A 24,360-nucleotide genomic window follows, 5' to 3' on the forward strand; every position below is an offset into this window, starting at 1 on the left:
CAGGCCGGGTTGGCCATCCTGGCCCGACTCACAGGGCCAGGGCGACACACAGGGACGGCGTTGCCCGGCAGGGGCACCGTCCGGACGGCGTTGCCCGGCAGGGGCACCGTCCTGGAGCTGGGCCCCATCCTTGGGCCCAGCACACGTGGTGGGGCACCCGCATGGTGCGAACACACAGACACACACGCGGAGTCGAGCTGGTCTTGACTGACGAGCCGGAAGCGGCTTGTTTACTTTATTAATTTGGTCACGTGGTTCCCCACGTGACCACTGCAACACACTTGGGCGATACCATGCCTCCCTCCAGGGGAGACATGTAACACTGGGTGGAGAAGGAAAGAAACAAGAGAAGTAAGGCATCCATGCGCGAGGGAGAGGTTCGAGAGGGGCTGTGAGGAGAAAAGGTGAAAAGAAGCTAAAATAGAAAGTGAAAGCGAGGGAGGCTAGCCAGAAGAGAGGGGAAGAGTCACTGAGAGAGACAAGAATGAGTGATGAATGAACATGGCATGAGGCCGTCCGGAAGTGACGGAGGGAGGCGAGAAAGAGAAAACGATGCCCGCCCCCCACCCCCCAATGTTAACGCATGAAGCAATACTTACACAGAGCGTGGGGTTGCGGGGGAGGGGTTGGAACGGCTCCGTGTACAGAAGCATGGCCTGTTTAGTAAACATTAAAGTCCACGATGACACAACACGGTACAGACGGGAACCTACCCCCAGGGTGCAGCGGAAGTGCGGAATGGAATGGTTTCCAGGAATAAAGGGCTCATCTGCGCCATGGAGGATTCCTCTCTGAGAAGGTCAAAAAGAGCCTTCCATAAAGGATTCGCCTTCCAATACCTGCTGCATTGGACAGGCCACAGGGAACCCCCAGTAGGCTGAAAGCCCATTCCCTATATGAGCGTGTAAGGGGCTTGGCGGGTGAGATAGCTGTTTAGGGCAGGTGATACCCACCAATGGCGAGTTGTGAGGTACGTGGGGAAGGTGCTGGTGTGAGCAGTTTAATAATATAAGGCTGTGGAGGGAGCAGCCCCTAAAAACACACTCACTCATCTCTTTTGAACATGCTTTTACAGTGTAGGCCAGAGCGTGACGACAGTACTAGACACTGCGCCTGATCATAGCTTGGCGCGTTTGCTGCTGTCTTTACAAAGAGTAAAGAAACAAAGCTACATGTTTGTCTTAACTGCTCCAGGCTCTGAAGCTACCCATTTCAAGAGCCCTGCAGAGATGAGGGCGTGGCCCGGTATGTGTCATTGGTAGGCCTCTAGACTTCTGTAGACTGCTTCTGGGCTAGGCTGTTCCCAATGCCATGAGGGTGGGGAGAGCCACTTCAAACAAACATTGGCAATGATAACAGTGTTGGCTTTTAATTAGGCCTGGGAAATGTTTTTGCCAGGCATCGCTGTAGTGGTATTAACTGGCCATCAATGCTAGCATCTGCAAAATGGTCCGAGTACCTGAATATATAATAGCAGTGTCTGGCAAAGACCTAATACTTATACACAAACTCAAACTATTTGCTTTCCCAATGCCTATTTTCAACAGGACTTCAGTGAAGGAGACGCATAGTGCTTTTAAATCGAGTAGCTGAAGGCAGACTTGGTAACACCATCTGTATTACAACAGTAATGTGCTTACAGCTCCAGTTAAGTCATTAAATCTCAGAAGAGTGCTTTGAAAAAAACACTGGCAGGCACTTCGAGCACAGAGTTTGATGGCAAGCCTTGATAAAGTTAGGTCAAAGAGATCCCAGAAGGATGTGCTCCGGGCAGGAAGTGGCAGGAAATGGGTGGGAATGGTCATAGGGATTAGCATTTCCATTGGTAGTGAATGGGTGGATAAATAACCAAACACCAACAAGCTGTGTGTCCGTCCTCACATGTCATCTCCGTCCTACCTGTACACAAATGAAATAGTTTTGGCTTATTGGTAGCGCTTTAGCGCCACCTAATAGCCAAACCGAAATCACAATCTCCAGCTTTACTTTTGGACATGCCACATACCCCGTCCAGGTTACCAAAAGAAACGTGGGGATGACATCACTTGTGCAGGGATGAGGAACCAAATCTGCCCCGGACAATGAACATCCCGGCTTGCTTTGGCTCAAAGGAGCTAGGAACAAATAGAGTATTGACCACTCATTTAAAAACAAAACACACGTAACAAGAAGAAAATGTCCACTGGCACAACTGGCCCCCAGTATCGGGCGAGAACTCAATGTAACACAACACAACCTTGGTTTGCACCTCAGAGATCAGTTTGCATACTCTGGCCCGGTCCTTAGATCTCAGCCTGCTGCTTCTTGTTCCAGTTGTACTTCCTGCATAATGCATTTTTAGGCATCTAAAAGCAGGGCATCTTCAAATATTTCGATGGAACCCCCTCTTCAGACGTGATCCAATAGGTTTAATTTATACCCCATGTTTTACCAAAAAACGTAAACTCTCAGGGCCCGATTCATGGAATTATTTGTGTGGGAAATATGGGACTTGCACGCGAAACTATGTGCAAAATCCCATTTGTCGATTCATGGAATCAAATGCGTTGGACGTTTACTGGACTGGCGTGGAGTTAGGCAGGCTCGGCACGTCTCTGCGAGTCGCCGAGCGCCTTGGGTGAGACACCACACAGAGCGTGGGCATGGCTTGCGCAGAGGGCTGTCAAGGGGGCGGAACTCAGAAAATGGGGATGAATTTGTGAAAAAGTGGGCGTTACGTGTAACGGCCCATAGGCAATCCCTCGCATGCCCACAATTGTGCCAAACGACACGTATTCATGGAACCACCCGCGCAGCCTCTCAGCATAGAAATGGCCACACAATTCCCTTTATCTCTACACCACCCAAAGGCAGGCGGAAAGACACTTGTGCATAGGAATCGCATGGTGGGTTTGCATGTCAGATTTAAGGGTGCGTGTACGCAACCAGGGTTCTGATCTAACTTAGGGCTGCGCATACACGTGAAGCAGGGTGCAGGAACAGTTAACGGGGGTTCGCACGCAGATTTTCAAAGTTTAACCCAAGTTACAAAGTATCATGTGCATGTTGTCAGGGTGCCGGCAACCGTTACGGGGAACCCTGCGCAGGGTCACTGAGGTGCCGTCCTGCATGCTAGGGACCCCACGCACTGTTTGAAGGGTGCGTGTATTCGCACCCAGGGGAGCAGGCTGAGGTATCTGCTCAGGCTGTTTAGGCTTTGCGTGATGGCGTGTCGGGGGCGTTCCGGGCATACCTTGCAAATACGGTTGCTTTGAATACACGAGCACACATTTTATATTCTGCATGCAGGCTCGTGCAGTGTCCTTCTCGTCGCGCAGCAATTGCAGGAGAAATGCACACTTTTCCATGAATCGGGCCCTCACTGTTTTTCATTGTTTTTTTCTCATTGAAAAATGCTTTGAGAACCAGTCCCTCACTTTTTTCGGGTTCTGTTTCACGTACCTGCCATCAAGCAGGAGAGTGGAGTACACTCGCTTGCTGTGTTCTGCTCCTGCACGCTGCCCTTCCCTCTCTTTCCATTTCTGAGTGCCTTCCTCCACCTCCTCCTCCCTCTCCATTCCTGAGCCAGCGAGCGCCATATCTTCCTTCTTTTACATTCCTGAGCTACCTCCTTCCTCCACTGCCTCTTTTTAATTTCATGTGCCACTCCTCTTCTCCAATCCTACACTCCCTCCTTCTCTTTCCACTGCCAGTTCTGGCCTGTTTCCGTCTTTCTCTCTTGCTTGCCAGTCATGAACTCTCTTCACTTATTATTATGACCTCTCTCCATCTCTTTCACCATTCATGTGCTCGTTTATTTTATTGCTGACCCTCCTTCTCGTAATTTTGAGGAGCCCTGTTTCTCCCTTTCACTTTATGTGCACATTCCTTCTCCCCTCAATTCCTGTGCACCCTCTTTCTCGGCTCCCACAGTCCTCCTTATTTTTTTATGACTTGTTCTGAACTGTAGTGGAATTAGCTTTTGGTGCCAGGAATGGGGATTGGGGGGGCCTGTAGAGGGGAGTAGGGGGCAACGAGAGGCTTGTGGGAAAACTGGTCAACAGGGGAGGGGGAGACCCCACCTTCCCCCACGCTGGCTCCGCCACTGGTACTGAATAGGGGTGTACCGAACTTCAGCTTCGAGTAAGTATTTGGCCGAATTCCAGCTGAAAAAAAGCTATTCGGCTTCGGCCGAATAGTTACTTGCTATTGGGCTGTTGCCGAATACTTTGACATTCTCATTTGAATACAATGCAACAAGATCTCAGAAAGGCAAATATAGACTTCAGTTTGCAAAACTGAATAGAATTAGACCAGACACTTAGCCACAAGACCAGACAAATTGTTATCACACAGCTGTAATATTTTATATTGTAATCTGCTCTTTAGGGCATGTTTTGTTACAGATTCTTAGACATAAAATGTGCTCACCTTTTATACTTAGCCAGCAACAATACAGGAAAATCTTTTCGTTTGGCAAATGTTTATATGCAATGTGCACTTTCTTCAGTTGGAAAAGGATACATTCAGTTCCTGTCATGTCACTTCCCATTGCGTACGTCATAGTCCCCATTTTCTTTTTAAAGGACTTGAGTCCTGTGTTTAACATTATCTGATATGTTATCAGGAATGATAAGGTGCATATGTTTGTGTATTGGTGAGAAGGAGTGGCGAGGATAAGTGAAAAGTGAGCAGCATTTGTTCCTATGGGCCATGCCCATGGAGAAACATTAAGAATTCACAATAGGCAGTGGAGACTAGCAGGGCTCGGTTATGTCAGGCAGAGTGATATGCCCCACCCTAACAGGCCTTTCAGAGGAATTTATGTTGTATAATCAAAGTGTGCCAGTGTGTGATAGTGGGTTGCACATTGCAATATCCATTTTGTTCAACCTAGTCCTTTTGCATTTGTGAAGCCTCCTACTTTGACTGGCACTGGTTTTGAATATGCAACAACATTCTGCACATTTGGTCCCTTCATTTTGGTTAAATCTGCTTTTTTCTGGCTGTTATACTTTAAATAGCGGGTCAAGTGGCACAGCGAGTAGAGCGCTCGCTTTGACATCCGTGCAGAACTTGCTAATGTAAGTTCGAATCCCGGCAGGGCCAAACTCAGCCTTTCATCCTTTCGAGGTCGATAAATGAGCACCACACACTGTGGGTAATAAATAATAAGCAGCGCTCAGATACCTGAGGATTCGTAGCGCTATATAAATGCAAATGTATTATTATTATTATTATTATTATTATTATTATTATTAAATAAAGATGCTGCATTGATTACAATGAAGAGAAATAAAAGTATAGAATGCATTTAAAATGGTGCCTTTTTTAAAATTTGTTGTTTGTTTTTCAAGTTTGGAACATGATTTATTAAATAAAGCAACTATTCGGCATCATATTCGGCTTCGGCCGAATAGTTGGCAAACTATTCAGTATTCAGCCGAATACTGAATATGCCATTAAAAACAACCCTAGTTCTGAACACTGTCCTTCTTTTCCTTGCTCTCTGCTTCTCTGGTCCCTGATCATCTTTCTCCCTCCCAGTGTCACTGTTCTTTCGCTATCTTGCCAGTCCTGAGCTCCTTTCACTTTCTCCCTCACTTTCCAGGCCAGAGCTGCTGCCTCTTTTTACCTATCTTTCCAGTCCTGGGCTTTTTCTCTTAGTCCTTCTCTGTTCTGAGCTTCCCACCTTCCCTTTATCCCTCTCCATACCTATGCTCCTTCCTTACTCCTCTTTTCTTTCCTCTCTGACAATTTCTCCCAGTCTAATGGCGTGAAAATGCTAAATGCAGTAAGCATGACTGTATGATGCCGCTGGCTGTCCCAGATGTAAAGCGCTTGAAGCCCATCTTCTACATCCCTCTCAGGCCTGGGCAAACGGGGCTGTCTGTACCTAAATAAGTCAGAATATGTTCCTACTATCTCTGGAGATCATGCGCAATGTGAAGGCAGGAACCATGCTTTAAAACATTATAACTGTAATGTGTGCTACATGCCAGACTCTTCCCGCTTTTAAGCAATGTAATAAAAGGTGTTATAACCCCCATTTTAAATGCCACTTGGCTTTTTTGTTCCTGGGTATGCGTAGACTTTTGTTGTAGCATACGTTGTTTGGGCACATTTTGTTATCATATGTTTTTGAAACAAAATTCCTTCCCCAGCCACTTTTTAGGTGGTGAGCCTTGCTCAAATGGTGTAATAATAGGCTAGCTTCACATTAGCCACAGTGACTTTTTCTTCCTAATCCGGCCCTTTGTAAACCAAGTTGAGTTTTAACACGTGCAAAGGCACAAGTCCTGGGTGGACGCCATACCCCGGGCCAGAGGCACGTAAAACTGCTCTCCTGAACTCCTGTTAAGATCTGCTCTACAAACATGACTCCAGCTCTCACTCTGTCCCCAACCTCCTTGACCTCTCCTCTGCCTTTGACACAGACAATCACCCCACCCTGATCATTCGTCTCAGTATGAACCTGGGCATCACTGGTCCAGCTCTGGCATGGCTGACCTCCTTCTTCTTGGACCGAACATCCCAGGTCCAACTTGGGTCCTTTCTCTCCACCACCTCTCTTTCCACATGTCATGTACCCAGGGATCTATCCTCTCACCCTGGCTCTTCAGTGTCTATCTGGCTCACCTGATCTATACTTGCTCCTCTAACTTTCTGTGTTTAATGCGGATGACACTCAGATCTCTTTCAGGCTACCCTCAGCCTCCTCTCCCTCAGCGCTCATTCCTGACAGTCTATCCACTATTCAGGGATGATGCGCCTCTAACAACCGCTTCTTTAATGCCAGTAAGACAGAGATTCTTGTCATGGGGACCCATGCTCCCGCTTTCCCTCTCTCTACCTCTGGCCGCCCTCCTTGGGCCCCCTCCCCTCACCCTCCTGTGAGGCAAGAAATCTCAGTGTCATCTTAGACTCCACTCTCTCCTTCTCTCCACACATTATAGACACTCCCACTTCCTGCTGCATCTCCTCAGAGGTATCCTTCCCTTTCTCACCTTTCCCCAGAAGCTTGCTGTCTTCAGAGCTCTGGTTCTCTCCAGGCTTGACTTCTGCAACGGACTCTTTCTAATTCTTCCTAACTCTACTCTTCGCCCTCTTCAACTAATCCAGAACAGGACTGTGAGACTTATCCTTGGCCTCAAGTCCAGGGACCGCATCTCCCCAGCTCTGAAATCACTCCCCTGGCTCCCTGTGGCCCCAAATGATTTAGTTTAAGACCCTCTGCATCATCCACAAGACTATCTGGGGCCTTGGTCCTCTCTATATCCAACACCCTCTTCCTAAATACCTTCCTTCTAGAACCCTCTGCTCAGCTACCTCAAACTCTCTGCGGGTCAGACACTTTTCCAAACAGAGTGTGGGGGAGGGTAGATCTCTCTCCTCTGCATGTGCCTTCCCTCTGGATTGACCTCCCTGTCCCTCTCAGCCTTGAGCCGGACCACCTGAAGTTACGGAAGCTGCTCAAGACCTACCTCTTCTCTCCTAACCTGTTAATCTACCTGTATACTCATCCTGACTTGTGGTGTGGTTGCCTTCAGAGTCACCCAGGGCACCACCCCATCCCCTTGACCAGTCACCCTGCACTGACTTCTGGCCTACCCTACACTTCAGGTCCGGGACTTCACCCGTGTAGACCTCTGCCATCCTCGTACTTACTCAGAGTCCTGCTGCCCTGACTGCACTTCCCACGTACCCCTCCCTGAACTTTTCCCCTCTCTGTTACACTTCTCATTGCACTTGCACAATTTGAATGTCACAAGGCCTAGTAAGATCATCTGTCTTGTCATCCCTCTCTCTCCCCTCCTTGTCTTGTGGCGCCTTGAAACACTTGTGTACAGGCACGTTATTAATAACAAATGATATCATATCATATCATATAACCCTTGTGTGTTTTCAAGGAATATGTATTAAAAAGAAATCTGCACTCACTGAAAGTAAACAGTGCTGTGGACAGTATTCAAACCCAGGGTAGGCAACCGTGAGGGCAGACACTTAGCCACAACACCACACAAATCCCTCATTTGAAGAGTATAAAATGTTCCATATTGACATTCCTCTATACTGGACATGTTATGTTACAGATTCATAGGTATAAAAGGTGCACTCCTTTTTTTACTTAGCCAGCAATGTTAGAGAAAAATCTGTTTTCTTGGAAAATGCTTATTCGTCCTGTGCATTTTTTTCAATTGGGAATGACAAATTGAATGAAATGTGCTTATTTCATTTTAGGATATGTTCACTTACAGTGACAACAGTTCCCATTCCGTATGTCAGAGTCCCCCTCTTCCACCTCCCAAACACTTTTATTCAGGACTTGAGCTCTGAAGTAGGACAAGTAAATTACTAGTAACTGAGTTTAGATAATTTATCCAATTGAAGAACAGCACGAGGAGGTGGTGACGACTAGAAACGGCTCTTCTATCCTGAATGAAAGGAATACACAGGACTGGCTGAGCATGCACGTTGATCCAGAGCAGCCCTGCTCATGCTTCCTCTATGATTCCTTCTTCAGGCTCAGCGCCAAATGAGTGCCAGTGGATGCGTGGCACTCTTGTGGGTAAAGCTCAACTGGGGGTGCGAGATACACAATGGGCATTAAAAAAAGCACATAGATCTGGAATACTGTCATTATTAATCCACTTTTACTTATTTACTAGAACTACTGTCTTCTATTCCCAATTTGACTGCATAAGACCATGCCAGAAGAACTGGAACATGCTTACAGAAAATAGGCACAGTAAACCATGTGGCTTCCCTGCAGGTATCTGTGAAGCAATATGCTTTAAAAATAAATAAATCACATATACTGCCTACACTCTTGCGAAATAAGAACATACCTCTTTATCAGGAGACAAATTATTAAAATCTTTCATCAGAGCAATGCAAGGACTCCCCCCTCCCCCTCAGCCGAATGGCACTGAGCTCTATGGTACAGCCGGTAAGTCATCTCGGAACACTTATCCCTTTGAAGCTGTGAAGTGTTACTGTAAATCTTCTATTAAAATTATAGGCTTTGTAAAAGCCTGTGACATAGATTCTCCAAACCAGGAAAGCTGCGAACATGTCTTGCTTTAGAAATCCTAAACTTGCAACAACATAGTATGCCAATCTATGGATTTAGCTGCCCACTTGTGCTTACAAAGCAAGCTTAGTATACTAAATAGCCAAGGAACAGCTGCCAGAGAGTAAGTTGACTCCCTGGCCAGAGTTCAGATTTAGCCCAGGGTCAAAGACCATTGTAAGACTACACTAACTGTAAAATGTATAAATGCTCTCCTTGTGAATAAGGGAGGGCAGACACAGAGAGATGAGAGGCCAGGTGATTCCCAGGGTAGATTGTACGACCATGTGGAGTCAGCTGCAGAGGAAATAAAAAACCTGTGTCTCTGAGCATTGAACAAAATTCTGTTCCAGTGTTTCATTTTGCCTTAAAGTTATTTTCTGAACACAGGCGGAAATACAAAGAAGTATTTTCCCACATTATGTCAGTCAGGCTGTTTGTAGAATATAGTGTTTGGAAGAATACTGGCAGAATGATAGGCCTATTGTAATAGAAGTCTGAAAGAAATGTAGGTGGTAAGAATAATGAGTATGTAGGGTGTGTTATTTCTGTGTTTTAGAAGCAGAAAGATACACAAGTTCATTTATTTACTGACTCTTCTTCTAAAAGTGATGGGGACCCATCCCTCTCTTGCACCCTTTCCATTTCCATTTCCTCATCTCAACCCTCCCCCATTCTATTATTCATGTAATGTATGTATTGTGGGATATACACATATCTACTATTCTGACCCAACACTAATTTATGAAAACTTGCTTCCTTTAACTCTAAAATTGGATAATGTTTTAATCTCTATAATTGTTTTTTTCTGCACACAAGAAGTGAAGGCTACCTAGAAGCATGTGCACTGGTTTGGAGGCAGTAGGTTCCAACGTCTACCCCTCTCTCCCTTTCTTCTTTTTGATCCTGTGACCTCTTCAGGTCCGCAAGAGTGATCTTAACTTATACATGGTATCCTGGAGTCCTTTTCAGCAACACCCAGTGGATCCTGAGAGTGGGCGCGTCAGATCAATGTGACCTCTGTCACAAGTGTAATTTTGTTTGTGCACTATATCGCCTCTACTGAGGTGTGTGTGTGTGTGTGTGTGTGTGTGTGTGTGTGTGTGTGTGTGTATATATGTATGTATGTATATATATTTTCAATGCAGTTTACTTGATTAATCTTGTAATTACTTTGCATATATTCATTTTCATCTGCACCGTTGGCCCTCTTGAGACTGAATCTTACTGTTTTGCCTGAGGAGTTTCCTCAAACATTTCTCATACATTATGAGGTTCACAAGGCATGTGTTGTGCTTGTCTTTCCAGTCAGCTTCGATGATGCCAAGTCCTAACCAGGGGTCAAGTCCTAAAAATTAAAGTGGGTTGACTCATCAACAAATGCAATGGGATGTGACGCCGCCAGAAATTAGCAAATCAAGGTGAAATGTGCACATTTCATTGAATTGGCTTTGCATAATCACCCAGATTGTACAAGATTCATTGGATTTGCCTTTCATAAAGTCAACACACACACAAAACCAAGAAAGGATATTTTCTTCTAATAGTGTTTTTGAAAAAGTTAAAAGGTGTGCATGTTTTAAACTCCAAGAACCACTACAAATGTTTTCCCTGGAACATGCAGCAAAGAAATGGGACATTTCACCTCTAGTTGTTTGCTATTTTGGATCACTTATATAGTGCAGTGGTGAAGTGTCTGGCCTGTACACCTGACGACTGTGGTTCAATCCTTGAGGTCAGCTTCAATTCATACATTCAAAGAAGGCATTCAATGTTTCTCAATTTAGCTGGGGGGGACTGAGTCCACCCTATGAGAAAAGTGGGGAGACTCTATCCACCTGTGTTTACCCTCGACTTGAGCCCTGGTCCAAACGTAGCTCTTGAAGAACTGCTGTGCGCTAAACGTTGCACGTTGGTGTAAAACTAGGGACTGGAAGAGATCTACTGACTATATTTCCCACTGTGGAACCAAGATGTCTGTTTTCAGATCCCAGCTTTCCCACTTGATCAAATGGTATGATTCTGGACCTGTTACTTTGCTTCACTACACCTGATCATCCTTAGCTCCAAAATTGTGATCACCTTAGAAGTGTGTCAGTTCAGAGTGTGTGCTACATAGACTTTAGTGATGTTCCATAATAATAATAATAATGATGATTATAACAAGATGCACGTTCATAGGGAAGAGCATACACCAATTTTCCTCTTAAATCATCCAAGGCCACATTGTGTGTGAGCCATCACACTACTCTTACTGAAAAGGTAAATAAATGACAAATTGCATATGAAACGCACCGGTTTATGTGAGAAACGATAAGTGAAAGAGGAAAATTGAATATTACAAAAACTCCCATTGATAGAAATTATAGGCCATAATAGAATTGTGCTCCCCCTTATTATGACTGGAGTCAGAATAGGTGAACTTAAAACCAAAACTAAGTTTTACCATTACAACATTATTCCCCATATTGATGATGATAGGTTATTTATAACGCGCTTATAAAGATGTTTCTAAGCACGGACCAAACTTGTCTTGCTCTGTGTTGTCTTGCTTCCAAGGTGAGCATGTTGCCTCTGAGCTATCCTCATGAGACTATTCCTTAGATTGCACATGGAATTCGTCTCTGCTCTTACCGACATTAGAGGAACTGTTGGGGCCAAGCAAAAAAAGGCCCATAAACTCACGCGCAGTGGAAATTAAAGCAGTATATATTAAGAGAATCATTGGTAGTGAGTTATATTGCAACGGATAGCCTTATGCTTCTCCTTGGCTTTAGCTATTGTAAATCCTGCCCATACTAACAGTTATACACTGCAGTGTTTGTGTTAGTTAGCAGATATATGAAATGTTGTTGTGTTGATGTTTAGAGCTTGCTGATTATGGCTTTTGTATATGAAGTGTTTCAGAAATCATTAATTCAATGCAAGATAGCGAAAGGATGTTATTTCTTGATTTTCTTCAGGCACCATATTGAATCTGCTTGTTTCTCAAAATTGATATTTTTACAGATTGTAAAAAAATATGAATACCCTGAAGAAGGCTGTGTGCATCTGAAATTGTAAAACACTCTTAAGCTGAAACCAGTGGGTACTTGAAATCTGACTGTAATACTCTATTTTTAGCATGCTGATGTTTTATTTAAAGGTGCACATATACAAATAAAAAGGAAGCATTCTAATAGTTGTTTTTCTGGTTCATAAAATGGCAAAAACATGATGGGCTTCATTTTTGTCTTAATGAATTTTTAAAATATAGGCTATTTTTGCTTTATTATTGAATGTTCTGTAGTTTAATATCAATTTTGTGTAAGAACTATTGTACATTAAGCATTGTATATGGTTTTATTGGTTATAACAATTAAACATTGTTATAGATATTTTTTTAAGTCCTTCATTAAGAAATAATGCTTGAAAAAAGTCCTTCATTGTTTGATTTTTCTATATTTGTGTTTTTTTAAACAGTACGGTTATGATGGACATTACAGAATGTTATGTTATTTAAAATTACGGAACATTGGATCAAAAGTGGCATCCCATAGGCAACTTCATTCTGTTGAATTGTTGAATACCTCTCCAGCTGGGCGTGGTTGGGTCCATCTTCAGTTGTTCATAGATGGGAAAAGTTATGACAGGGAGCAACCCTACTGGCCACCTCCAGGAGCGTTCATGTCCCCACCGGCTAGCTCATGATCATGTGTGTCCCTAATGGTTCTCTTCAAAGTCAAAGGTGATGCCAATGTCCAGCACCAACAAAGAGCAGGAGTCTGCGGGCCATCTCCAAAATCAGGACTAAGGCAACTGGCAAGTTCTCGGCACATTGAGACACAAAGATCAGTTGCAACCATTCTGGATTGGTCAGAAATCAGGCGAGTCCCTATTGACAAACTCCAAGATCAGACAGGATCCTACTGCCCAGCTCCAAGATCAGGTGAGACCAAATTTTCCAACAAGTAGCATGGCCTAGTAGCCATCTCCAAGATCAGGTATAATCAGTTCATGGTCTTTCCAACAAAAACTTTCCAACTAACACTTTCCAACTAAGGTTTTTCCATCGAAAATTATCCATCAAAAATGTTTGCATCTAATGCATTTCTTTGTATTTTTATTGGGGGGCGGTCCCCCCTAAACCCCAGTTTTTTTTACCCTCAAAAACCCACCCCAATGAAAATTAACCCTTTACCCTGCCCCATATATGTACTTGATGGATATATTTTGGATGGATACGTTTTGTTGGGAAAGGACAAGACAAAAGGACAAGGACAAGACAAAAGCAAAACAAAAGAGGTGATGGATGGAAGGTTTAGAATTAATCTTAACCTCTAACATCACTCTGGGCAACCCTCCAGAACATTGTTCTTAGCCTGCCAAGCCATTACAGAAAGAGGGAAAACCATATGCAATCAGGCTTGGTCCCACCCCCAATGGGGCAGTCCATCCCGAACTGCTAGGTCACATCCCTTCTGCACAAGACCACAAGCGACATATTTCGGCCTTTTTGGCCATCATCAGTGAGGAGTAGCTTGGGTCTCTAGGCCCAGGAGGCACGGGAGTGGGGTGGACCAAGCCTGATTTGCATATGGCCTTTCCCCTTTTGTAATGACTTGGCAGGCGAAGAACGATGGTCTGGGGGTTGCCCAGAGCAATGCCAGAGGTTAAGATGCATTCTAAAGCTTCCAGCCATCACCTATTTTGTTTTGCTGTAGTCACCCCGAGTGGGATGGGTATGCTAAGACGTCGTTGTCCCAGAAATCCTTGCTAGTACTTTGTGCCCCACCAGTATTTGAACATGTCTCAAACACTACTAAAAGCAGGCGATGACCTTGATGTACCAAGACCAACAAGCTAAGCGTCCCCTGACAGCCTGCGTTAGGCGTAGAGGCCTGAGCGCCCATGACAAGCGTCCTTGAGCCCAGGTGGTTGTGAACAAGGGCCAGCCTTCAGCAATTCGTAGAATGTTTATGACTCTACACACTGATGGCTCAGGGCTCCCAGAACCCATGGAACAGATGTCCTCCACCTGTCAGCATATGCAGCTCTCACTGCCTCCAACTCTGTGTATCCTGACAGAGGCAGAGAAGGCTCTCGTCAGGTGGCGGCAACATTCTTCAATATCCTCTCCGGCGTTTATCTCACTGACAAGACACCATCCCTCTCCCTGCCTTCTTATGCCCTCTCCTTTTTAGTTTGAGCTATTAGGTGGCGCTGAAAGCACTTTCTACAAGCCAAAACTATTGTCATGGGATGTGAAGGTAGGAGGGAGATGAGGTATGGGGAAGGACACACAGCCTGTGGGTGTTAGTTGGCTATTTACCCACCCATTGACTGCCCATGGACAAGCTATTTCCTATGGCCCTTCCCACCCCCTACCCGACCCAAAAGGCCCAAAACAACCCCCCCTGGGATCTCTCTGAGTCTAGCTCGGTGCTTTCCAGCAGCCTTCTGAAAGGTAATCACTTCATTGCAGCAATAAACCAGCTAAACCAACTCCTGGTGTAATAAACTGTAATAAACTGTTTCTACCTAGTGAAGCTTCAGCCACTTGATTTATAATCAGCATCCCCTGCATTGAATTCCTATTAAATACAAGATGTTTGGCTCCTGTAGGGCATTGGAATAGTATTTTCCAGGCACTGCCACAATATGCACAGGTTGTAGCACCATTTGCCAGCTGTTGCCCTGTTATCGCCAGAAATACCACTATGGCAGTGCCTGAAAAATGTGGGTCCAATGTCTACACAAAGGTCCAAACTGTTGGATTTTTAACAACTTTTGCATTTGGAAAAAATACTTTACAGTCCACAGGCTATGTGGCCGCGTGATAGCACTTCCTCTCCGCTAGAGTATGATAATGTCATGATGTGTACAGGCCTTCCTGCTGCTTTGATCTTGCTTTTAAGCAATGTAACAATATGTGTCATTATGACCCAAATGGATAGTTCTGAATTCGAACCTGTGACTGCAGGACCCTGCCATTGGCTCATGGCCTCCATAGACGAGTCCATCGTTGCCCTTCTAATAGGGACATTGAGAATCACAAGTTGCTAGAGCTGGAAGTGGGCTGGAAGTCCTGAGATTCGGACACCGGCAAACATGGACTCCCCGCATTCCGAAGTGGGGGAAATGAAATAACCCTACCTGATTAACCATACACCGCAGTTATCAGCTGTTCCCTGCACACGTGGATGAACTTCAGATATGAGGGGAACACCTCCTTTTTTTTCATTCAAGCATATTAAAGTTTCTCTGACCATAGATGGCTGCAGACCTAGCAACGGGTGGCTGATTGGGAGTGGCAATTATCCCCTGAGTGGCAAATGGTGGGTGATTAGAAAGGGGAGGGTGCGTTTAGTTGCACACTGTGTGAAATAATGACCACGCATGTTTTATTTCAATGTGTTTCTTTCATTTTTGATAGTTCAGTTAAAAACCCAGATTTTATTATTTTAGACTCCCATTATTTTGCATGCTGGCACTTGTAGGCAGTGGTGGAAATGGAAAAAAAAGGGTGGGGGATCTCACAAGGGCTGGGGTGAGGGCAGAGTTTGGGGAGCGCTGCCCGAGGAGGTGGGGTTTAGGGGGGAAGAGCTGGCAGTTCACCTCCGATCAAAGGATGTCCAAAATAATGTTTTAAAACGGCACTATTTCTTTCATGCTGCTTCTTTCCCAAACTATATAGCAATTCCACTTCCATGGCACTGGTGATGAGTTACTTCACTGTGCGGATAATAGTTTTGACCAGTGTTGCTGAGTAAATATTTTTTTAAATGCACAGTTTGTATCCCATTTTATTTAAAAAAAACTCTCTCTTGCGTACTATCCAAGCAGGTTGATTTCTGTTCGCCATAAGCAACGTTTTTTTACTTGAACCCCCACCCGGCACAACTCCTGCAGCTCCCCTCTGAAAGCAGTTGGGTGGCTGCATCGTGTGTGATGTTAATAGGGGTATTTATTCATACAAGGTTTGTCGGGTACCTGTATATTTATTTATTTATGCAATGTACAGGTATCCGACAAACATTGCATAAATAATTAAATAATCTGAGTCAATGTATGTGATAAACATTGCATAAATAAATAAACCGGTGGCTGAGGACCATGTCGTGGCTGACAACTGTAACTTCCTCTTGTGAACTCTTGCATGGGGCTACCAGAGGAAGTTACAGTTTGATAGCAGTGCTTTTTTTCTCTTTTTCTCCCCAGCGCAGAGCAGGGGTTTGGGGCGGCTGACTCTGGCCGGACCCCGAGATCCAGCTACACATCTGGGTCTGGATCTCGGATCCGGCGAGAACCGGCCCAATGACCAGCGTTGCTTGTAGGTCTCCATTCAAGATGGGGAAAATAAAGCTACAATCATATGTGATTCATTGAATCCTTCCTGCAGTTCAGTAGATCAATCAAAATCATCTTCTTTTAACTCCTGCCTCCGGTATTCCTCCTTCAGCTTTTTCCCCTTCCCACTCCTTGGTTCTCTTTCCTTGCCCCCTCTCTTCTTTACCTTAATAAGATAGTATCGCTGTCCTCTTCTTTCCAGTGTCAAGAGCAACTCAGTGTGTGATGTTCCCAATATAAATGACAAAAAGCATGAGTACAAACATACATTGTCAGGTTCATTCATTGTTTGATTTGTGTAAATTTGAAACCATCCCCATAAACGTGTTACTTTGTGCCTTTTAAACGTGTACAAGTCCTACACTTGCCTTCTGTGTGTGTATATGCCACTAGTCCTGCCCCATCTCATCCGCCCGCTCTATTGCCATTTTGTGGAATCCCAGAGTATGTTTTCCATTTGCAGCACTGCAAGTAGTAATCACTGAACATGGATGCCCGAGCAGAAGGGGCAGGGCAACACGGCGTGGGGGTGACTGAATCGGGAACCCCTCACCATTGGATCCCAAGGAAACCCCCCATGAGAACATGGGTATTGAAGGCAGAGGGTTATCTGCACGCCACTCAGCTTCCTTGGGAAGCACTCACTGAGTTCCACAGCGGCACAGTTCAGTTTGCACGACAGAAGGATCTATTAGGATTTGCGGATTTCATTTGTTGTCGCCGTTTTCTACCTCTTTTTTTTTACCACAGGCAGCGGGTGGTAGACCCCCGCAATTCCCTTTCCACCCCGACCCCACTTTATATACCTTACCCATACTTACCATCTGTGGTAAAAAAAAAAAAATCTTTAAAAAATTCGTCGAAAATACATCCTGGAAAGTTGTCATTCGGCAAAAGTGAGGTAAACCTGACAGAATAGCTTGTACACTGGCATTTTAAGAGTTGCCACTTTCACCCCTCACACTCCCATGCATGCCAATTGCCCAATTTCATTCAGGACATTCTCACGGAGTCCTCTTTTTTCATTTACATTCTGAAGCTTGTCATTTTGCTTCCCTATTATAAATGGTGAACCACATGTCCCAGAACTCAGGAAAAAAAAACTATACTGAAGCAGCACCTCTTGAATGACAGGAGGAATGTTGGAACGGGTGGACTCTGGGCTCACGTTTATCTCATCGGAAGGGTGAAAGGCTAATTGGTACAGCTTGTATTGCACCTCTGACCTACAGGGTACACAGCGATCTATGCAACAGGCACATTAACCCGAAGAGCTACCTTGACCCAGACGAGAAATAGAAGCAGACCAGCTGCATTCCTACATGTCCCCCAGGAGGCAGCTGTACAATGAGCCACTCCTATGCATCCTCCTGGAGGCAAAGAGACCTGCCAGATGGATGCCGTGTGACAGACAGCTCTACACACGCCCCGCCCCAGCCGCCAATCGGAGCGGCCAGGTGGAAGGAGGTGACGAGGTGACGCATAAGGTTGTAAGCGCCACAGTTCTTTTTTTGTGTCGCCGTGTCTGTACAAGTTTACATCTCACTCCTTTAACCGCCCATTTCTCATCCATCCGCTCGACAGGCCTCTCCCATTTTTAGCAGCCAATCCATCCAGCCGCTCCACACACCCCCATACTCAGTTATCCATGCCCATCAGATGCCCACTCACCCTCTTGCTCACCTGTGGATCCCCCTCCCACCTGCCAACCGCCCTCTGACCCCATCATCCCCATCTGCCTGCTCACCGCCTTGGCTGGGTAGGTGCTCAACGGGGTTTCTGGGGGACCAGAGGCCGGCGTCCTCACAGGGGGCACCTGCTTGCCAGAGCAGGCGTGTGAATCTGTACCTAAGATGTGGCAGGCCAGGCAAGCAAGGGCACCCAGGGCTCCGCCAACTGCTTGTAAGCCCAGTAGACACAGGGGTTACCTGTGTCCATGTATCTTTCTAGGCACTCTCTTTTTTGCCACAGTCTGCATTTCTGAGAATATTGAATGAACGGGCTCAGACGTGTTTTATTATTTCTTATTGTACGAGGCAGACTCACACGGTCTCTCCTATTTCTAGGGTCCGCAACCTGTGGCTCTCCCGATGTTATGGACTCCCGCTCTCATGACCCCTCACTATTGAGAAGGCAGGCTAAGGATCATGGGAGCTGTAGTCCAAAACGTTTGGTGAGACAACGGCTGCAGATCTCTGTTAGACTCTAAATGCACACACAATAGATGTAGGATCAGGGCATGGCACATTTCAGCCAATCACCATAACATCCACTAACCCATGGCACAGTTTCACAGTGCGCCCTTTCGCATACAATTAAATGAGTTTTGCAGTGACAGCCCTTATTCGTTCCCTGCTTTGACTCCAATTATGCTTGCATCAGATGCGGTCGGCCCTTTACTAATGACAATAACATAAGGGCAATTTGTTTGCTCGCTTCTCACGTGCTAGACTGATAGTCCCCCGTGTGCTCCTGGGGTGAGTGCATATCACAATGGGCCAGGCTATTTTAATGGGCAGAGATGACGCTGAGCTGGAGACTGCCCCATACCTTCTGACACACCAAGGCCCCAAGAGAAGCCTTTATGTTCCTGTCAAATGTAGAGTTAGATCTTATAAAGGTTGAATGGCCACAAACGTATTATTCATGTGTGGTAAAGCCTGCAGTAAGTCTTTACGCTCAGGGTGAAGCCTTGTCGTTGGCGTTGCAGACCACAAATCAAACATGTGAGTTGATGCAACCTTTATAATATCTTCTCTAATGCCCAGTGCATGCATTTTAGATTCAAATGTAGACCTTACAGCCAGCCCCACCCTATAACCCCCACCACCAGGAGCTTCTCAGTTGAAATAACAAATACTTTCTGGAGACTGGAAGAATTCCATTGACCAATAACCTGGGCATTTGTCCATCTTTGTACCAACACACTTGCTCATTCTCTTTGCCCCTTTTGATATCCCACCCAGTAAGGTGCAGAATGAGACATGTCTTCTTTGTTGGCATAAAAAGGCAGCAGATTTATTTTCACAACATCATAAACTCAAAACACTGAAAACAAACTTTGTGAAAATAGTTCTGAAGGTGCAGCGACTTGTCCGTGTCCAAACCTTGCTTTCCCCTTTCCCAACCAAGTCCATCGTAGGCCAAAGCTCCCCCAACCCTTCTCGTCTGAGCCCCGCCTGCCCATGCAGATGTTCCTGGGCTGGGGGAGTGCTGTTTTGTTGGGGAAAGCTGAGCCCTCATTGCTACCTCCAGTGCCCCTGTCACTTAGGCCCCCCAAGAAGAGCTGGTCCAGAGACGAGCGAAGACCCTTCAGGCTTTCCTACGACTCATTCGGAGGCTGTATCTTGCCAATGGTCGCCAAAAATGAAAACCACAGGTCCTTCGATGCAGCGGCGTCCTTTTGCTCGAGCTGGAGTCTCCTGCAGAAGGACGCCAGGCAGCTTACATGCCGCCTGGCACGCCCTCTCCTATTGTTTCTTTCGCAGGCATTTCTTTGGTTTCGCGGGCTTCCTGCCTCTCACGCTTGTTTCCTGCACACCTCCCCCTTACCCAGGGGGTAGGGAGGAGAAGACCCTGCCCCCATTATCAGGGCCACCTCTTCCATTCCTACGTTGTCACCTCCAGAGTTCGAGTTTCAACGTCAGGGTTACCACGAGAAAGACACCATGTGCACACGTGAACCATGATAACATATTAACCTTCAGAGGTAAAACTACCACCACACTGTTCTTTTGGAGGTTTGTATCAAAGTGGCCACACAGTAGGATCAAAGGCTTCCACCGGCTATATCTGTCCATTGTACACTTCACGCATGTAGCAGATCCGAAAAGCACGCTGCATGTTGAAAAGGACATGGGCTTTCTCAGCACATGGTGCATTAACAGCAGTCCCGGTTCACCTAGAACTCAGGTACTAATATCCCAGATACGGCCAGTGAACCCAATCAAGGGTTTCACTGTCACACATGATGGGGGAGGAAGAGCCTTACTTTGAACTGTGCACTAGGACCCCAACCAGCCCATAGAGCTGGGGGTTACCCAATAGCACTTTAAGATGAGGAAGCAGCACCCGTGAGATGGAGGGGGATGCAGATTAGTACTCTCGCATCAAATCAATAATGACAACTCAATTTTTTGGCAAAGGGAGTCTGTTTAATGACAAGTACAAAAAACGGGGAGTTCATGAATATCAGCAATCACTCGATCTTCCTTCTCGCTTCAACTCCAATTAATTTAATAAAAAACACATAATTTATACTAAAAACTCGTCATCGCTGACGTGTAACAATTAAAATTTGGCATGCAATTCTATTGGTTCTAGGAAGGTAACTTTAATATCGGTGCTATATCTGTATTTGGTAACAAAGTGAGGGGATTGGATAAACAGTGTCAGGTGGGGCATCCAAACCCTTCCTTCAAAACGGCTACTGTGAAGGTCACTAAAAGTACGACGTCTCATTGGTTCTACTAACTATAGGACCCTAGATTACTTGGTCCACTATGATTGGGTTGGCATCAACCCCACTCATACTTTTCCAGTAGCTTAGCAGCGTGCAGAATAACCGGCCAGGTGCAGGGAGTTTGTCTGCTCGCCAGCCTCCCTCCAATTATTGCAACCATCAATCATCACCTCAGTGGACATGTGTCAATTATTTCTTTGTATTTTGGCCTTTAGACTGCTTCTTGGTCTGGAAAAGTTAAGGCGTCTGGGCATGGCACAAGTCCATGCGTAGGTGTGAAAGTTTCATCTCTTCTGCTTGCTCTGTCACGTGATTTCAGCACTGTGAAATCATTTTATTCTCCATGCAATTTGTGTATTTGATTTAATTTTGCCAGCCATCTGCCTTCTGTAGCTTATCTTGACCTTTCAGAATAGGATACTCTGTTCTTCTCTTCATTAATTGTATCCACTGTTGAGCTATTTCAGCTGATATGACCTTGGCTTCTTGGCATGACTTGCCTTCGTCTGAGTTTCATTCTGTCTTTAATTCTTGATTTGCTTGCTGCGAGGCTCTCCTCTTGGGACGTATAATAACCTTTGGTTGATTCTGCTCTTGTGCATAGTGGAAGTATACTTGTATAAAGTGCTCCTTTTGAGGTAGATATGTATAGGTGGCGCTTGCCACAATCTATCTTACTACTAAGCTTACTAAGCTTAAGCAACCCTCATGAATTCTCGCTTCTTCAGTTCCTTGCATATGTACACGTTTTAACTGGCTGAATATCCTTATCACGTTCATGGCATACGTTTCTGACATTTGAAATCACTTATTTCACTTTAAACTCAGGATGTCACTTATCTATGGTGTTTCGTCTTTTTTCATCATTCACAGGTCGTCATATCTTCTATATGTGAATCAGTCCGGGTTCTTATGATGTCATCATTCATCTTCTTTTAGTATCTTCTTGGCTTCTTCAGGTATTGCATTTTGACAATTATCATTCTGTCTCATTTGTCGATATGGTTTTCTCAATGGGTACCTCACTGTCCAGATTTTCTTAGGTGTTGGTATTTCAATAGGTGCTGTCAGTCTGATAGGTACAGGACAGAGCCCCACTGCGGCTGTCTGCTGGTTTATTTGCTGATCATATGTCACATATTTCGGCGTGAACGTTCCTGGTACTTCAAAATGGGCGTTTGGAGTTCGAATCGTGCTTGGGACCTCCTCTACAGAACCCAATGGATTTACGTGTTTGTCGTCGCTCGGTCCACAGCTGCACCTCCGACACAACATATTTACGTTCACATGCATTGAAGTTGATGAACTGGGGGCCGGGCATTGGCAGTGTCAATTTCCAACTGGCTACACCGAAAGGGAGCTTGCAAAGTGTCATTGCAGAAAGCATGGCTCCTGAGCCTAGGTCCGAGACTGTCACGTGTGTAGACATCCATCTGCATGCACAAGGACAGCCTTTGTGGTGAGGGGTGTCTTTGCAGGTTGATTGCTAAATGTCACAGACACACACCACCCTTGCCCTCCGAGTAGACCCAGCAATGTGCACTCACATCGTAAGCAATGTGCCAAACCTGCCACTCAATAGGCCACTATTTTATAGTAAAACCACACAGCACGGAAAAGGATTTTGAAAATGTTCAGGGAGGAGTGAGCAACAATCTTGAACCGGTTGTAGCCCAAACATCCACCTGAGGCTGTCGACCAGGATGATGTAGGGACCAGCATAGTGTGACCAGATATCCCAGTTTTGCCGGGACTGTCCCGGAATTTGGTTCTCTTTCCCCGTTTCTCAAGATTATGTTCCCATTGGAAACTGCAGTGGTTCCGGTTTTTGGTAGTAGGTCTTCATAGCTGGCAGACAGAAATGCACAATCTCACACAGAAGAAATGCTGCATTGTACAACTTAAGACAGTGTTCGTTTGTGATAAATCAATTATATTATGTGTTTATTTGAACAGTAACACTTAAACCCCCTTCTCTTCCAACCGCTACTGAGGTGTAGTGCCTAGACAACCACTTTCAACAGTTAGTCCTACTTTTATGTTAGTTGCCCTGTCCCGTTTTTTGACTTTTGAAATCTGGTCACCCTCGGTCACTAGGATGATCCAGGGAGGAACTCCCAGAAAGGAGAGCTTCTTATAATATAACAGGGGACTCTCATAGTGTATAGAGGGAAGTTCATTGTATGAGGGTGGGGTCTCTCAAAGCATTACGAATGGAGACCTACCCTAACTCCTAGGTCTGCACATCCTCTACTCTCCACATAACCTGAGGCTGGGGGATCTGCTCCCCCGGTTTCTTCCCCTGGTTGCTTGTCGCTCCCTGGCTGCCAACTGGGCCACCCCACTGCTAGCTCCCTGCTCCCGCTTGTATCTCTGCTTCCCTGGCAATGTCCTTCACCCCTGTGACTTGTAAAGTGCTCCGTTGCTTGCCAAAGCTAGATCCACACTCAATAAATAGCCTAATAATGGTATGGGGAGGCGAGACACTCATGACATGAGGGAGTGGAGATTTTCAAAGAGGAGGGGAGTTTCTCGTGGTGTCGGATGGGGCGGTCTCATAGTGAGAATGTCAACAGATTCTCGTGCGAAGAGAAGAGTCTCGTCCTATGGGAAAGAAGTTCAGAAAGTACAGGAGAGGGAAGCTCACAGATTTGGGGATGGGGTGATGCACATGGTTTGAGGGAAGGGCACATGTTCACAGTATGGGGAAGAGCAGAGGGACAGTGTGGGGGTGCTGATTGTTATCATGCAGGAAATGGGGGACTGACGGTGTGAGGCAGGGAGGTTCCCGGGGCATGGGGCAGAGGGGAGTTTCACAGTATGGGGGCGGAGAGATTCCAATATAACATGAAGGCAAAAGTCTCATAATGTGGGCGATCAGTGGAATGTATAACTTTGGGATTTGTGCTAATCACGGGGTGGTGGTCATTTTCATGTTTTATGAAGGGAGAGTCTCCTAGGATGGAGAGGTGGAGATTGCAATAGTGGAGGTCCTGGGGAGATTCTCATAGTGTGGGGTTAAGGGAGATCATTTTAGAATAGCGGCAGGGAGATGTTCAATCGGCCGAATGGTGGGGGAGATGCTCACATTTCGGAGGAGTTGAGGAATCTGAACGTTTGAGTAGGGGATGGTCTTACGGTATTGCAGAAGGGGATACTGACACTAAAGGTGTAGAACATCCCGTAGTAGTGAGGGTGTGGAATAGTCATAGTGTGGGGATGGAAGATGCCCACTGATGGGGAGAGGGGAGATTCTCATTGCATGCAGTAAAGGAAGATTCTTACAGTAGATTTATGATGGGGTAGTCATAGTGTGTTGCTATTCCCCCTGTATCGTGGTGGAGAAATGCTAATAGCTGGGGGAGGGGGGGATTTACATTGTAGAGTAGGGGTCTGCAACCTATGTCTCACCAGCTGTTTTGCACTACGACTCTCTGATCCCTGGCCATTAAATATGATGGCTACTGCTGATGGGAGTTGTAGTCCAAAACATCTGGAGAGCCAAAGGTTGCAGACC

The 24,360-nt window shown here is 45.6% G+C and overlaps 2 protein-coding genes across 7 annotated transcripts in view; one reads left to right on the forward strand and one right to left on the reverse strand.

Annotated features, from left to right (window-relative positions):
• The window catches only part of LOC138513884 (uncharacterized), a 588,633-nt gene that overhangs the window by 324,650 nt on the left and 239,623 nt on the right, over positions 1-24,360 (forward strand). For 3 of the 6 annotated variants that reach the window (XR_011281838.1, XR_011281835.1, XR_011281832.1), the window contains one exon: positions 10,361-13,367. The exons of 2 other annotated variants lie outside the window; for them this stretch is intronic. The gene's annotated coding sequence lies outside the window, so the exon portion shown is untranslated. Of the gene's footprint in view, positions 1-10,360; positions 13,368-24,360 lie in introns of those variants that run through there. One more of the 6 variants, XR_011281833.1, reaches the window with a different exon arrangement.
• The window catches only part of SLC43A1 (solute carrier family 43 member 1), a 383,027-nt gene that overhangs the window by 209,974 nt on the left and 148,693 nt on the right, over positions 1-24,360 (reverse strand). The gene's annotated exons all lie outside the window — the stretch shown is intronic.

The sequence above is a fragment of the Ambystoma mexicanum genome, chromosome 12, assembly GCF_040938575.1.
Source record: "Ambystoma mexicanum isolate Mex_15411 chromosome 12, UKY_AmexF1_1, whole genome shotgun sequence".
NCBI classification, from domain to species: domain Eukaryota; kingdom Metazoa; phylum Chordata; class Amphibia; order Caudata; family Ambystomatidae; genus Ambystoma; species Ambystoma mexicanum.